The 13,552-nt window shown below is 33.8% G+C and overlaps 1 pseudogene; it reads right to left on the bottom strand.

The window, feature by feature from the left end:
- Nucleotides 1–12,386: 12,386 nt before the first annotated feature.
- On the bottom strand, nucleotides 12,387–13,346 carry LOC114908468 (annotated as a pseudogene).
- Between the last annotated feature and the right edge of the window lie 206 nt (nucleotides 13,347–13,552).

The following is a 13,552-nucleotide window of genomic DNA, read 5'->3' on the forward strand; positions in this document are numbered from 1 at the left end:
ACAACACTTGAAACTGATATGTATCAAAGTAAACATCACATCACAATTAAAGGCAAATAATATGGTACTTAAAATATTTTCAGTAAATATTGACAAAGGATTAATATTCTTAATGCATCAAAAATGCTTTCAAATTGATAGCCTTTTAAGATCTCAATATATAGATGGATAAAGAGCATAATTAGAATCAAGAAAGAAGATGCTGAAATAGCTTGTACAAATATAAATATATGTACACATTCCTCAACATTTTTGTAATAAAATAAATACAATTAAAAGCATCATATTTCACTTGGAAAGCATCAATTTTTTAAATGATAATATGCATTGTTCAAAAAGTACAGTAATAAAAGGGCACTTTTATTCACTCTTATAGGACCCGAGGATACGATAAGTTTTTTGAAAGCAATATGGCTCTAGGTATGAAAGCAATACATTCATAAACTTGAACTCAGTAATTTAAGTTATATGGATTTAATTTGTCACAATATAAAAATACTGTTTATCTCTGTATTATCTCTTGTAATTAGAAAACAAAAACTAAATGCTTAACAAGAAATAAGTGAAACAAACTATATTCAGATAAAATAGTTCAACCATTAAAATAGTTATGAGACAGTTTTAGCTCCAGAGAAATAGTCACTCCCATCATTACAACAACAATTTAAAAATGCCTCTTTGACTCGTCAGAGAAGTGAGATTTCAGGGCACATTATTTTCATGAAATTTAGAGAGACAGGTGAATTCAGAAAGTCACAGCAGAGATCTGATTACCTGGAACAAAAGTCATTGGAACCATAAAATGGTAGGAGCACTGAACGGTAATTTTCATTAATTGCTTTAGATTGAATATAGACTAATGTGAGAGGAAGAAACTCCTGGAGGCCACAGTCTTGGTGGAATGTAGGCAGCAAAATGTTCATGAGCTTTACCTCCAGGAACTCCACTAGGTTCTCATCGTTGAATATCTAAGAAAGGACACCTTTTGATTGAATCAACTAGAAAGAAAGAAAAATCATTTTGAAATATTACCACCACATTGTCTATAACAAAGGCCTTCTCTCCAGGATAAAGACTTTACCAGAGTCTTGTTCCAGAGTCATGGAGGAAGGGTGTTCGTCTCACTGCAGCCCCTTCTATCCTTCCTATCTTACCCAAGTACAGGACTGGAGTGGGAAACTCTATGAGAATAAACACTTGTAAAGGTCACAGGTCACAGACATGAATACACTAAAAGACAGATTTACCTAGAATGCTTCCAACTCCCACACCTTACCACCACACCAAGAGGGCTCCAGTGTAATAGTGGATTATCAGGGACAGTAGATAGCTAGTATCTCTGAGGAAGGGTATATAAGGAAAACCAAAGTCAATACAGGAGACAAAAGCAAAAACACTACAGGATTTTGAGATCCCTAGGGGGTACAGCTACTGCAAACATTAAACATGGCACAACTCTTAGCCAGATTTTTTAAAAAGCACAGTGGAAGAGACAAAGCAGATATTAGAGCTAGATCCAGGTTATGACACAAATATTTTTACACACAGGAATTTTAAAACACTATAATTAATATGGTAAGTGCTCTAATGGAAAAAATAGACAATATGCAGGAACAGATTGTAATGTTACTAGAAAGATGGACACTCTAAGAAAGAATCAAAAGAAAATGCTAGAAATAAAAACACCCTACTAGAAATGAAAGCAATCTTTGATAAGCTCATTGGTAGACTAGACATGACTTAAGAAACAATCAGTAAGCTTGAGTTAAATCAACAGAAACTTCCAAGACATAAATGCAAAGGAAAAAAAAAAAAAGACAAAACAGAACAGAATATCCAAGAACAATTTCAAAAAGTGCAAAAATGCATAACTGGAATACTAGAAAGAGAAGAGAGAACAAATGAAAGAAATACTTAAAGTAGTATTAACCAATGACTATGCAAAATTAATGGCAGACACCAAACCACAGATCTAGGAAGCTCAGAAAACACTAAACAAGATAAATGCTAAAACATAAACATATGTTTATCTTATTTACATTGTAGAAAATTAAAGACAAAGAAAAAAATCTTGAAAGAAGCAATAGGTTAAGAATAAGGATAGGAATTAAAGTGGATTTTTCATCAGAAACCATAATAGCAAGAAGAGTTGTGTGAAATACTTAGGTGATGAAAGATAAAGCCTTAAGAAATGAGAATTCTATATCCAATAATATTACTCTTCAAGAGTGGAAAAAAATACTTTCTCAGACCAAAACTGAATAAATTATTCACTAGAAGATCTGTCCTGCAAGGAATGTTAAAAGAACACATTTGAGGAAAAGAAAAATGAAACTCAAACCTAGAAATTCACACTCAAAACTCAAATGAAGATAAAATAAACTTTTTTACTTTTCTTGTTCTTAATTAGTCTAATAGTTAACTGTTTAAAGTTATAATAGTAATAGTTCATGCAGTGATTATAGCATATGATAAGTAAAAGGAATGATAGTAACGTCAAAGGGAGAGAAGGGAGGAACTGAAGCTTCATGTAAAATGGTATAGTGTTATTTCAAGGCGGACATATATTAGTTACAAATGTGCAATTGGAAATTCTAGGGCAATCACTAAAACATTTTTTAAAGCATAATTGCTATGCTAAGAGAGGAAGTAAAATGGAATAACATACTCAATAAAAATGCTGAGTTAAAAGCAGAGAAAGGAGAAAAAGAGAAAACAAAGAACAAATGCAATGATTAAAAACCAGTTACCAACGTGATATATATTAATCCTGCTATATCGGTAATCACTTTTTTACAATACCTGTATGGAATCAGTTTATTCTGCAAGACTAAAATAAAATGTGTGTATATTTAAGGAGGTGGCATTCCATAACGATTTGGAACACAGTCTTTAGAATCAGACAGAACTAAGCAGCTCTGTGTCCTTGTGGAAGTTTTCTAAACTATGTCTTCATTACTTCATCCTTAAAATGAGTTTATAATACTTCAAATTGATTTAAATGAGGTTATGCATATAAAGCTCTTATCCCAAAGTCTGGTATGTGGTAAATGTTAAATAAATGGTAAGTATTATTATCAAACTTTTTATATTCCTATGGGAAGAAAGTCTCACTCAAGGTAAATTTCACATCACTAACAGAAAATAAGGGCAGACACATTCTATATGGATGTTGCAGAGAGGAATTCATTCATAGGGTAAATTGTTTCTATGTCTTCTCAGTTGAAATGTACAGTGATGTTATGACTTTGGTCGCCTAGTCAGTGTTTTCACTTGTGAATTTCAGGAGGAAATAGAAAAGGCATTATATCAATAATCATTTTAAATGTGAATGAGCTAAACACACCAAATAAAAGAAAGAAACTGCTAGAATGGATAAGTAAATAAGACAACCCAGGTATATGTTACATACAATAATGGATAGATCAATATATGGATGGATAGATATATATATAGAGAGAGAGAGACAGATGACAGATAGATAAATTAAAACTTAAAGGATGGATAAGATATGTCACACTAACGCTATTCAAAAAAAGTTGGAGTACTTATATTAATTTCAGACAAAGTACACCTCAGATCAAGTAAACCGATGACATATATAAAGAAAGGAAGTACATGATGATAAAGGAATCACTTATCCAAGGAGATATAACATTCTTAACATATATGCTCTTAACAAGAAAGCATCAGAATATGGGGCACAAACTGCTGGAAATAAAAGGAGCACTAGGTAAATTCACTATTACAACTGAAGACTGCAACAGCCCTCTTTCAATAATTGATACATCAAGCAGGCAGAAAATCAGTAAATATAATAGTTGACCTTAACAGGACTATAAATCAACTAGATCTAACTGGCATTTATAAAGTACTTAATTCAACATCAAAATACACATTCTTCTTAAGAAACATGAACATTCACGAAGATATACCACTCCTGGTCTATGAAGGACAGCTTAATAAATTTAAAAAACAGAAATCCTATAAAGTATGTTCTCAGACCATAATGGGCCAATATTCAAAATCAATAGCAGAAAGATAGCTGGAAGATCACCAATTACTTGAAAATTAAACAATACAATTCTAAATAATACATGGAGAAAAAAGAACTCTCAAAATAATAAAACAGGGCTTCCCTGGTGGCGCAGTGGTTGAGAGTCTGCCTGCCGATGCAGGGGACAGGGGTTCGTGCCCCGGTCCGGGAAGATCCCACATGCCGCGGAGCGGCTGGGCCCGTGAGCCATGGCCGCTGAGCCTGCGCGTCCAGAGCCTGTGCTCTGCAACGGGAGAGGCCACAAGAGTGAGAGGCCCACGTACCGCAAAAAAAAAAAAATTATAATAATAATAAAACAATATTTTTAATTAAATGAAAATGAAACTACATCTTAGCAAAATATGTGGAATGCAATGAAAACAGCATTTGAAAGGGAATTTATGTGTTAAAGAAATATGTCAGGAAAGAAAAATGATCTAAAAACTATCTTAAACCTCCATCTTAGGAAGTCTTTTAGAACACCAGAGAAAGAAGAATTTAAGTCTAAATCAAGCAGAAGTAAATAAATAATAAAAAACAGAGCAAAAATCAATGAAATTGAAAGCAGGAAATCAATAGAGGAAATCAATGAAATCAAAAGCTATTTCTTGGAAAAGATAAATATAATTGATACACATGTAGGCGGGTTAACCAAGAAAAAGAGAGAGACAAAACATACCAATATCAGATGTGAAAGAGGGGTCATCCCTGCTGATCCCACTATCATTAAAATTATAACAGAGAAATACTATAAAAAGTTCTATCAATTTGATAAATTACACATGAAGTATCAATTCCTTCAAAGACCAAACCACCATAACTAGGTAACCTGAGTTTCCCTCTTTCTATTAAAGAAGTGGAATCAATACTTAATAACCTTACAAAAGAGAAAACACCAGGCCCAGATGGTTTCACTGCTGGATTCTACCAAACAGTTAAAGACAAAATGTTATCCACTCTCCACAATATATTTCAGAAAATAGAAGCAAGTAAAACATTTCCTACCTCCTTCTATAAGGCCAATATTACCCTAGTACCATTAAATACCATTATAACCAGATAAAACCATTACAAGAAAAGAAAGCCACAGACGAATATCTCTGTGGACATAGATGAAAAAGATTCTCAACAATATATTAGCAAGTGGACTCCAACAATGTATAAAAGGAATTATACACCACACCCGACCGCATCCATAGTTTTAAGAGGAAAAATCATATGATCATATACACTACTCCCTCAAGGAGATGGAACATAAATCTCCACTCCTTAAGTGGTGGCTACACAAAGTGATTTTCTTCCAAAGAGTACAGTTTGGAAAGTGGGGGAAGGAGAGTAACTATACAATGCAAAAGTTGATAAATACCACTTCAGTTAGGTGGTCAAGGTTAACATCAACAAGTATAAATCATGTTGATAGTTTGTACCCTTAATATGGTAGGATGAAAATGGCCTCTTCTGTGGTCTCCTTCCCCAAATCACTTACACTAATCTAATCATAAGAGAAATATCAGACAGATTCAATTTAGGGGCGTTCTATCCAATACCTGACCAGGAATCCTCACACTATCAACATCATTAAAAAAAAAGTCTGAGAAGTTGTCATAACTAAGAGGATCCTGAGGAGATATGATGACTAAATGTAATGTGCTATCCCAATACTGAAACAGAAAGTATATCAGGAGAAAATTAAGTAACTCTGAATAAAGTGTGGACTTAATAATAATATATCAATACTGTTTCATTAACTGTAACATGCACCATTCTAATGTAAGATGTTAATAATAGGGGAAACTGCAAGTTATTTGGGAACTCTCTGTACTATTTTGCAATAAATCTTCAAATCTAAAAATTTTCTAATATATAAGGATTATTTTTAAATATGAGTTTTTTAATGACGGGGAGGCATGCTTATATTATGAGATGAAGTGAAATACAGACACAATTAAAAATATAGTAAGATCTCAGCTAGGTTAAACAATGCTCATGCAAAATAATCTGAAGAACATCTACTACAGTATTATCAGCATTGTTTGTTTTGGAGAGGCTGTAGCAGAATAGGTGATGCTTATTATTGTTTTTATACTTTGTACAATTTCAAATAATAATTAGAAAAATGTTACACTAAAAGATATAAATAAAGGTTGATACCTCAGCTTTGAATATTTGAAGTCACAGAATATCACACCTCAACATATTTTCTCAGTTTCTGTAACAGGGTCAATGTCAGTAAAAGAATAAAAATTTTTAAAAATTTAAAAAAACAACAACCTCTTTGAACTACTCATGCCAAGTGTTACTATGGCAATATTCTAAATGAATAATTAAAGTACACTTTAAAATTAATAAACATTTGATAGTTTGGAAATGTTCCCACAGTTTCTATGGAGATAATTATTATGCCTATTTGAACAAATATTTCTCTTGATAAATGAAACAGTTTATTTTCAAAATTAAAACTAAGACCTTCTTACTTTAACCTACTTAACACAAAACAGAATTAAGCAAGTAAAGTACTCTTAACAATCACTGAAGACTAGAAACCACAGAAATTTCTGCACTCTATGCTTTAAAATATGAATATGCTGGATCTTTTATTGCAAGGAAAGAGACACTTCGGGCATTTAGCTTTCCCTGAGAATGAGTTTTCAAAGACTGTAGAATCAAAGATGAACTGAGGTTACTTTTCCAAAATGCAGTGTTTAGGTTAGAAGTTTTATTATGAAAGAAACAAAATTAAACTTGAGCAGTAGTTTAGGTTAAAGGTCATTATAAAGCAAAGATTTGTTTGATTAAAACATGTCAAGCTTTGTCTTAACCTCTAGCCCATATAGAAAATAGCAAGGATATTTTCTATCTGAACTGAACAAGGAAAGGTTAGAAAGAGTGCCCCCAAGTCTAATATGATGACTTGTAAGGTGATAAATTGGCTGGCTAGTAATTCATATAGCTCTCTACAAACTTACATTATATGAAAGATCTGGGGCGGGCGGTGGGGGTGAATGAATTTGATATTAGGTAGACAAGAACCAATTAGGATTGTCTTCAATTTTAAGCAAAAGACCCAAGTCTCTCTGGACTCCATGTGACTTTCCTATGATAAATTTGGTGGGACCATGATTTTGATTTGTCCTCTCTGACTATTAGCTAGAGAATTCAAGTATGCTCAGGAACAACATCAATGCATGTATTATATGAGTAAAGAAATGTGATAATAATATGAAGTGTATTATCTCTGAGTTTATAAGAGAGTGAAAATAGCATTTGATATTTTGTGAGAAAACTGCTCAAAAGAAGTTTGAATGCTAAAGGTGCTTAAACATGTCATTTAGAGGCAAAGAAGAAAAAAAAAACATTTTCACAAAAACTGTATGAGAAATCAATATTAAAAAGACAAACAGCCCAATCAAAAAATGGGCAGAAGTCCTAAATAGACATTTCTCCAAAGAAGACAGACAGATGGCCAAGAAGCACATGAAAAGCTGCTCAACATCACTAATTATTAGAGAAATGCAAATCAAAACTACAATGAGGTACCACCTCACACCAGTTAGAACGGGCATCATCAGAAAATCTACAAACAACAAATGCTGGAGAAGAGGGATCCCTCTTGCACTGTTGGTGGGAATGTAATTGATACAGCCACTATGGAGAACAGTATGGAGGTTCCTTAAAAAACTAAAAATAGAATTACCATATGATCCAGCAATCCCACTACTGGGCATATACCCAGAGAAAACCATAGTTGAAAAAGACACATGCACCCCAATGTTCATTGCAGCACTATTTACAATAGTCAGGTCATGGAAGCCACCTAAATGCCCATCGACAGATGAATGGATAAAGAAGATGTGGTACATATATGCAATGGAATATTACTCAGCCATAAAAAGGAACAAAATTGGGTCATTTACAGAGATGTGTATAGACCTAGAGACTGTCATACAGAGTGAAGTAAGTCAGAAAGAGAAAAACAAATATAGTATATTAACACATATACGTGGAATCTAGAAAAATGGTACAGATGAACTGGTTTTCAAGGAAGAAATAGAGACACAGATGTAGAGAACAAGCGTATGGACACCAAGGGGGGAAAGCGGAGGGGAGGATGAACTGGGAGATTGGGATTGACATATATTCACTAATATGTAAAAAATAGATAACTAATAAGAGCCAGCTGTATAAAAATAAATAAAGATAAAAATAAAAAAACTATGTGAGAAACGTTTCAGGGTAGAAAAGTTGCAATGATTTTGAGAGGCTCTGAGTCACCTATGGACCTTATTATTGTAGGTTTGATGAAAGTGGGGTTCAGCTCCTCTGTGGGATTGACCTTGTGGACACACCTTGTGTGCCTAACTTGACCTGTTCCTCTAAGCCTTTTGTCTCTTACATTATTTATTTGTTCTCTTACACTGTTGATCAGTTCTTTTTTTCTGTTCTCTTAAAGACTTTTAAGCCTGAAACCATAGAAATTCACAATGAGAGTTAAATGTTCCATGCTTAATCAAATGCTTTGTCTCTGACTGTTTTTTTTTCATTTTTAACCTTTCCAACATGAAAGTAAATATTAAAATATGTGTATTTTTTAATTTCAATAGAAAGTCATTGGATCTTTTTATAGTTAAGGCCATTTTAGAATCTAGAAGCATGATGTTGTCTTTCTTGGAAGTATTCAATTTTACATCTTAATGTTTTAATACAAAGAACTCTTAGAACTTTCTAAAATCATGGAAGACTTTTTGATTTCTATAGTGGGGTTGATTTTTTGTAATTTATAAAATTAAGTTTCTTGAGATGTGATTTGTATACAAATACAACCATTTTAACGATACTAGGTTATTTTTGTTTTGTTTTTATTTATTTTTTTACATCTTTATTGAAGTATAATTGCTTTACAATGTTGTGTTTCTGCTGTACAACAAAGTGAATCAGCTATACGTATACTTATATCTGCATATCCCCGCCCTCTTGCGTCTCCCTCCCACGCTCCCATCCCACCCCTCTATGTCATCACAAAGCATCAAGCTGATCTCCCTGTGCTATGCAGCAGCTTCCCACTAACTATTTTACATTTGGTAGTGTATATATGTCACTGCTACTTTCTCCCTTCATTGCAGCTACCCCTCCCCTGCCCCACCATGTCCTCAAGTCTATTCTCTACGTCTGCATCTTTATTCCTGCCCTGCCACTAAGTTCATCAGTACTATTTATTTTAGATTCCATATATGTGTGTTAGCATACGGTATTTGTTTTTCTCTTTCTGACTTACTTCACTCTGCATGACAGACTCTAGGCCCATCCACCTCACTACACATAACTAAATTTCATTCCTTTTTATGGCTGAGTAATATTCCATTGTATATATGTCTTTATCCATTTATCTGTCTATGGACATTTAGGTAAGCATACTAGTTTTGAAAAATTTAAATTTTTGAGTAATCACCACCTCAATCAAGACACAGTATTTTCATCCACCCCAAATTTGCCTTTCCCAGGCAATCATCTCCTCCCAACATTGGCTCCAGGCAACCACTGACCATCCTTCTGTCACTATACATTCAATTTACATTTTCTAGAGTTTCATGTGAGTAGAATGATATGGTACATAGTTTTTTGGAGTCTAGCTTCTTTGTCTCATAGTGTTTGTAATATTTACAATCCTCTTGTGTTCCTCAGTAGTTTGTTTCATGTTATTTTGAGAAGTAATCTATTCTTTGAATATACCACAATTTGTTTATTCATTTAACTGTTGGTAGATTTGAGCTATTTACAGTTTGGGGCTACAACAAATAAAACTGATAGGAACAATCATGTAAAGTCTTTGTGTTGATGTAAAGCTTAATTTCTCCTAGAAACATATCTAGGAGTGAAGCTGTTGGGTCATACAGTAATTGTAGGTTGAAATTAATAAGAAACTCCAAACTGTTCCAAATTGGTTGTATCATTTTGCATTTCTACCAGCAGTATATAAGAATTCCAGTTGCTGATATCCTTACCAAAACTGGTACAGCCAGTTCTTGTAAACTGAGCCAATCTATTGATATGTAGTATTATCTGCTTGTGATTTAGTTTGAATTACCACAGTGGCTAAATATCTTTTCATGTGTTTGTCTATATATCTTCTTTTGTGAAGTGTCTGGTTTAAATAGTTTGTCCATTTTTTTTTTTTTGCGGTACGCGGGCCTCTCACTGCTGTGGCCTTTCCCGTTGCGGAGCTCAGGCTCCTGACACGCAGGCTCACGGGCCCAGCCGCTCCACGGCATGTGGGATCTTCCCGCACTGGGGCACGAACCCGTGTCCCCTGCATCGGCAGGTGGACTCTCAACCACTGCGCCACCAGGGAAGCCCGTTTTTTTAATTGGAGTTTTAGTCTTATTATTGAATTGTTAGTGTTCTTTATACATTCAGCATACAGTTCTTTTATCAAATAAATACATATATATTTATTTATCAGAATTACATATAAATATACATATTCATATGTCATATATATTTCTTTGAAGTGTGTGATATGCTTTTTTATTTTTTTAGTTATATCTTTGAAAAAGCAGAAAATTTTAATTTTTTTAAAGTCCAATTGTCAATTTTTCATATTATGTGTCTTAAAATCTGATAATATTATGTTCTCCAATGTTGCTATTTTCTTTTTAAATTGTTTATTGGTCCTTTGCAATTTCACATAAATTTTAGAATTGCCTTGTCAATTCCAACCAAATAAGTATGCTGGGATTTTGAGCAGGATTATATTAAATCTATAGATTCAAATGGTGGAGAATCTTAAAAGATATTGAGTCTTCCAGTCCACAAACATAGTATTTCCTCTTTTGCTATATGTTCTTTAATTTCTCGGCATTGTTTTTTTCTTTTTAGATTTTTTCATTGAATAGGTCTTTAAATATTTTGAAATAATTTATCTCTAACTATTTTAGGTATTTTTATGTTTTATAAGTGTTGTTTTGCTTTCAAGTTCCAATTGTTTATTGCTAGGCAATAAGAAACCAAATGCATTTTGTATATTTATTTTGCATTTGGGAAACATTAATCTCACTTATTTTAATAAATTCTTTGCAAATTTTGTGAGATTTATATCATATAAAATTGTCACCTGCCAGAAAAGACAATTTTGTTTCTTCCTGTCCAATCTGTATGCCTGTTATTTTTTGTTTGATTTTATTGCACTAAGTAGGATCAATACAACATTGAATAGAAGTGGGAAAAATTGTCTTTCTTTTATTTTACAAATCTTACCAGGGAAGCTTTCATTAAGTATGATGTTAGTTGTAGTATTTTTATTTATTCATTTATTTATTTATTTTTTGCCAGTTCTTAAAGTGGAAAGCGTGTTTATTAACATTCAAACTCCCTTCATACAAGGCCATATAAAAATTCTTAACATTTTGACTGTACATAAGTCTATATTTTCTACATAGTTACAATAATGTATAATTTAGCTTTTCATAATACATTGTTTAAATACATCATTAATTCTGTTAAACAGAAGCAATATTTGCAAATCTAATACTTGAACAATTTGTTCATAGTTTAGCAGGACTAATTAGCATAAGATGCTCTTTTTTAAGAGGTATATAATGTGAGTATTAACAATTACTGAAGTTTGGTATTTCTATACAGCATTTTCTTTTTGCTTTGATCACAATAACACAAAAAATCCTTAAGGATACTGAAATTCAGTAACTAAGTCCAGAGACATTAGCCAATAAGTCAAGTTCATACATAACACTATAGTATTAAAAACCTTAAAAAAAAAAATTTTTGCAATCTGCCCTAGTAGAGACTGTTCCTCTCAGGATAAGACTACTTGGCAATAGAAAGGAAAAAGACAGCTTTGAGTCTCTGTGGTGCTGATCGGAAGAAAAATGCTAACTTACCTTGTAGCCTCTCACTATTGATGGCTGAAATACCAGAACAACCATATTCCAGCTCAACAACTCTAGGTAACTTTATGGAGATGGGAGTTGGCTTAGCTCATGCTAGGTGACCACAACACTGACGTTGTGTGTAAAAACATGGAACATTTGCATATTGTGATCTAGGTCTTAATTGTAAGGTATACTGAGGAATTTTTTTTAATGTTTTGGCTATATTTCATTCCAAAAGAAGAGTTGATTTGATGCTTGAGTTACAGCACCAGTCTGTATTAGTTATTAGTGAAATGAAGTGCACTCCTGCAGATAAATACCAGGTCAAAAAAACCTGTTTCAGTAATCTGATTAACCTGTAGAATACTAAAAAATAAGTTATTTCCACAGAAATCTCTGAAGGGAGCAAAATAACTATATGCCTAAATAAACATTTTAAAGGGAAATAACCCAATACCCTCTGAAGGTCAAACAGTGTTTGCTATGTTGTAATCCTGTTCACCATCAGGCTGCAGTTGGACCACAACACTATGTTCATTAATTTCATTTTCTGCATCACTACTGTCAGTATCTTCATTGTCATCTTCCTCATAGTCTGAAGATTCTGTCACGTTCTGATGTGAGCGGGATTCCGGCAAAGCCCCAAATGACTGGGTGCTGACAGAAGCCCAAGGTCTGAATAAAGGCATATGTTCTGACACTTCACTTTCTTCTTGACTACTATCTGTGTCAGAGTCTGAATCGCCTTGAGAAGGAACAACTTTTTGCTTGCAGACTGGACAGGTTTTTTTGGTTTTAGTTAGCCAAGGATCTACACACTTGCAATGATAAGCATGGGAACACGGAAGGATTCTGAGCTTGTCTCCATCTTCATATTCATCGAAATCAATGGCACATACATCATAGTCATCTCCTTTTTTGAATTTATGTATAGGGAGTTTCTTAAGTTGATCTTTACGAAGTCAGTTTCTTCTAGCTCTCTATGTCTATCCTGGACAAATTTTGTGATCTGTACTTACTGTCATTGGATCCCATGTTAATGAGGTCATCAGAATCAACATTGTGAACTATGGCCACTTTGTATCCTGCTCTCTGTGCATTTAAAACCTTTTCATCAAAATTACAATCAAGTCTTCTAATTAACACGATGAAAGGGCCAGATGAATTGTCTCTTAGTGGCGGAGGCACTATGGGTTCACAGGCATTCTCTGGTTTTGAGTTAATCAAAAAACCCTTTAAACCTTCAGCTGGAAGTCTATAACCAAATCATGCTGGAAGGTCATCAATGTCTGAGACGCGTTTTCAAAATTATATGCTAAAATGTCCACTTCTACAGGCAGTAGGTTTAGGAATGCAAAGAGCTGGACAGTCAAGATGGTATAGACTTGTGTGGCCGACAGCATAAGCATCCCTATGGAGAGCAGCATCTCACTGTAAAGTCACCTGGAAGCCTGACGCCACAACACAAATAGGCTCGCCAGCCACGTCACTGCGGGAGAAGTCCCTAATCCCGACTTCATGACTGAATCTCCACACCGACCCCCACCCTAGCTGTAGTATTTTTATTGATGTCTATTATCAGAGTGGGAAAAAAAGTCCCTTTTGATCTAAGTTTGCTGAGTGTTTTCATCAT

The sequence above is a fragment of the Monodon monoceros genome, unplaced genomic scaffold (assembly GCF_005190385.1).
Source record: "Monodon monoceros isolate NGI ecotype Baffin Bay Population unplaced genomic scaffold, NGI_Narwhal_1 Super_Scaffold_4, whole genome shotgun sequence".
Lineage (NCBI taxonomy): Eukaryota > Metazoa > Chordata > Mammalia > Artiodactyla > Monodontidae > Monodon > Monodon monoceros.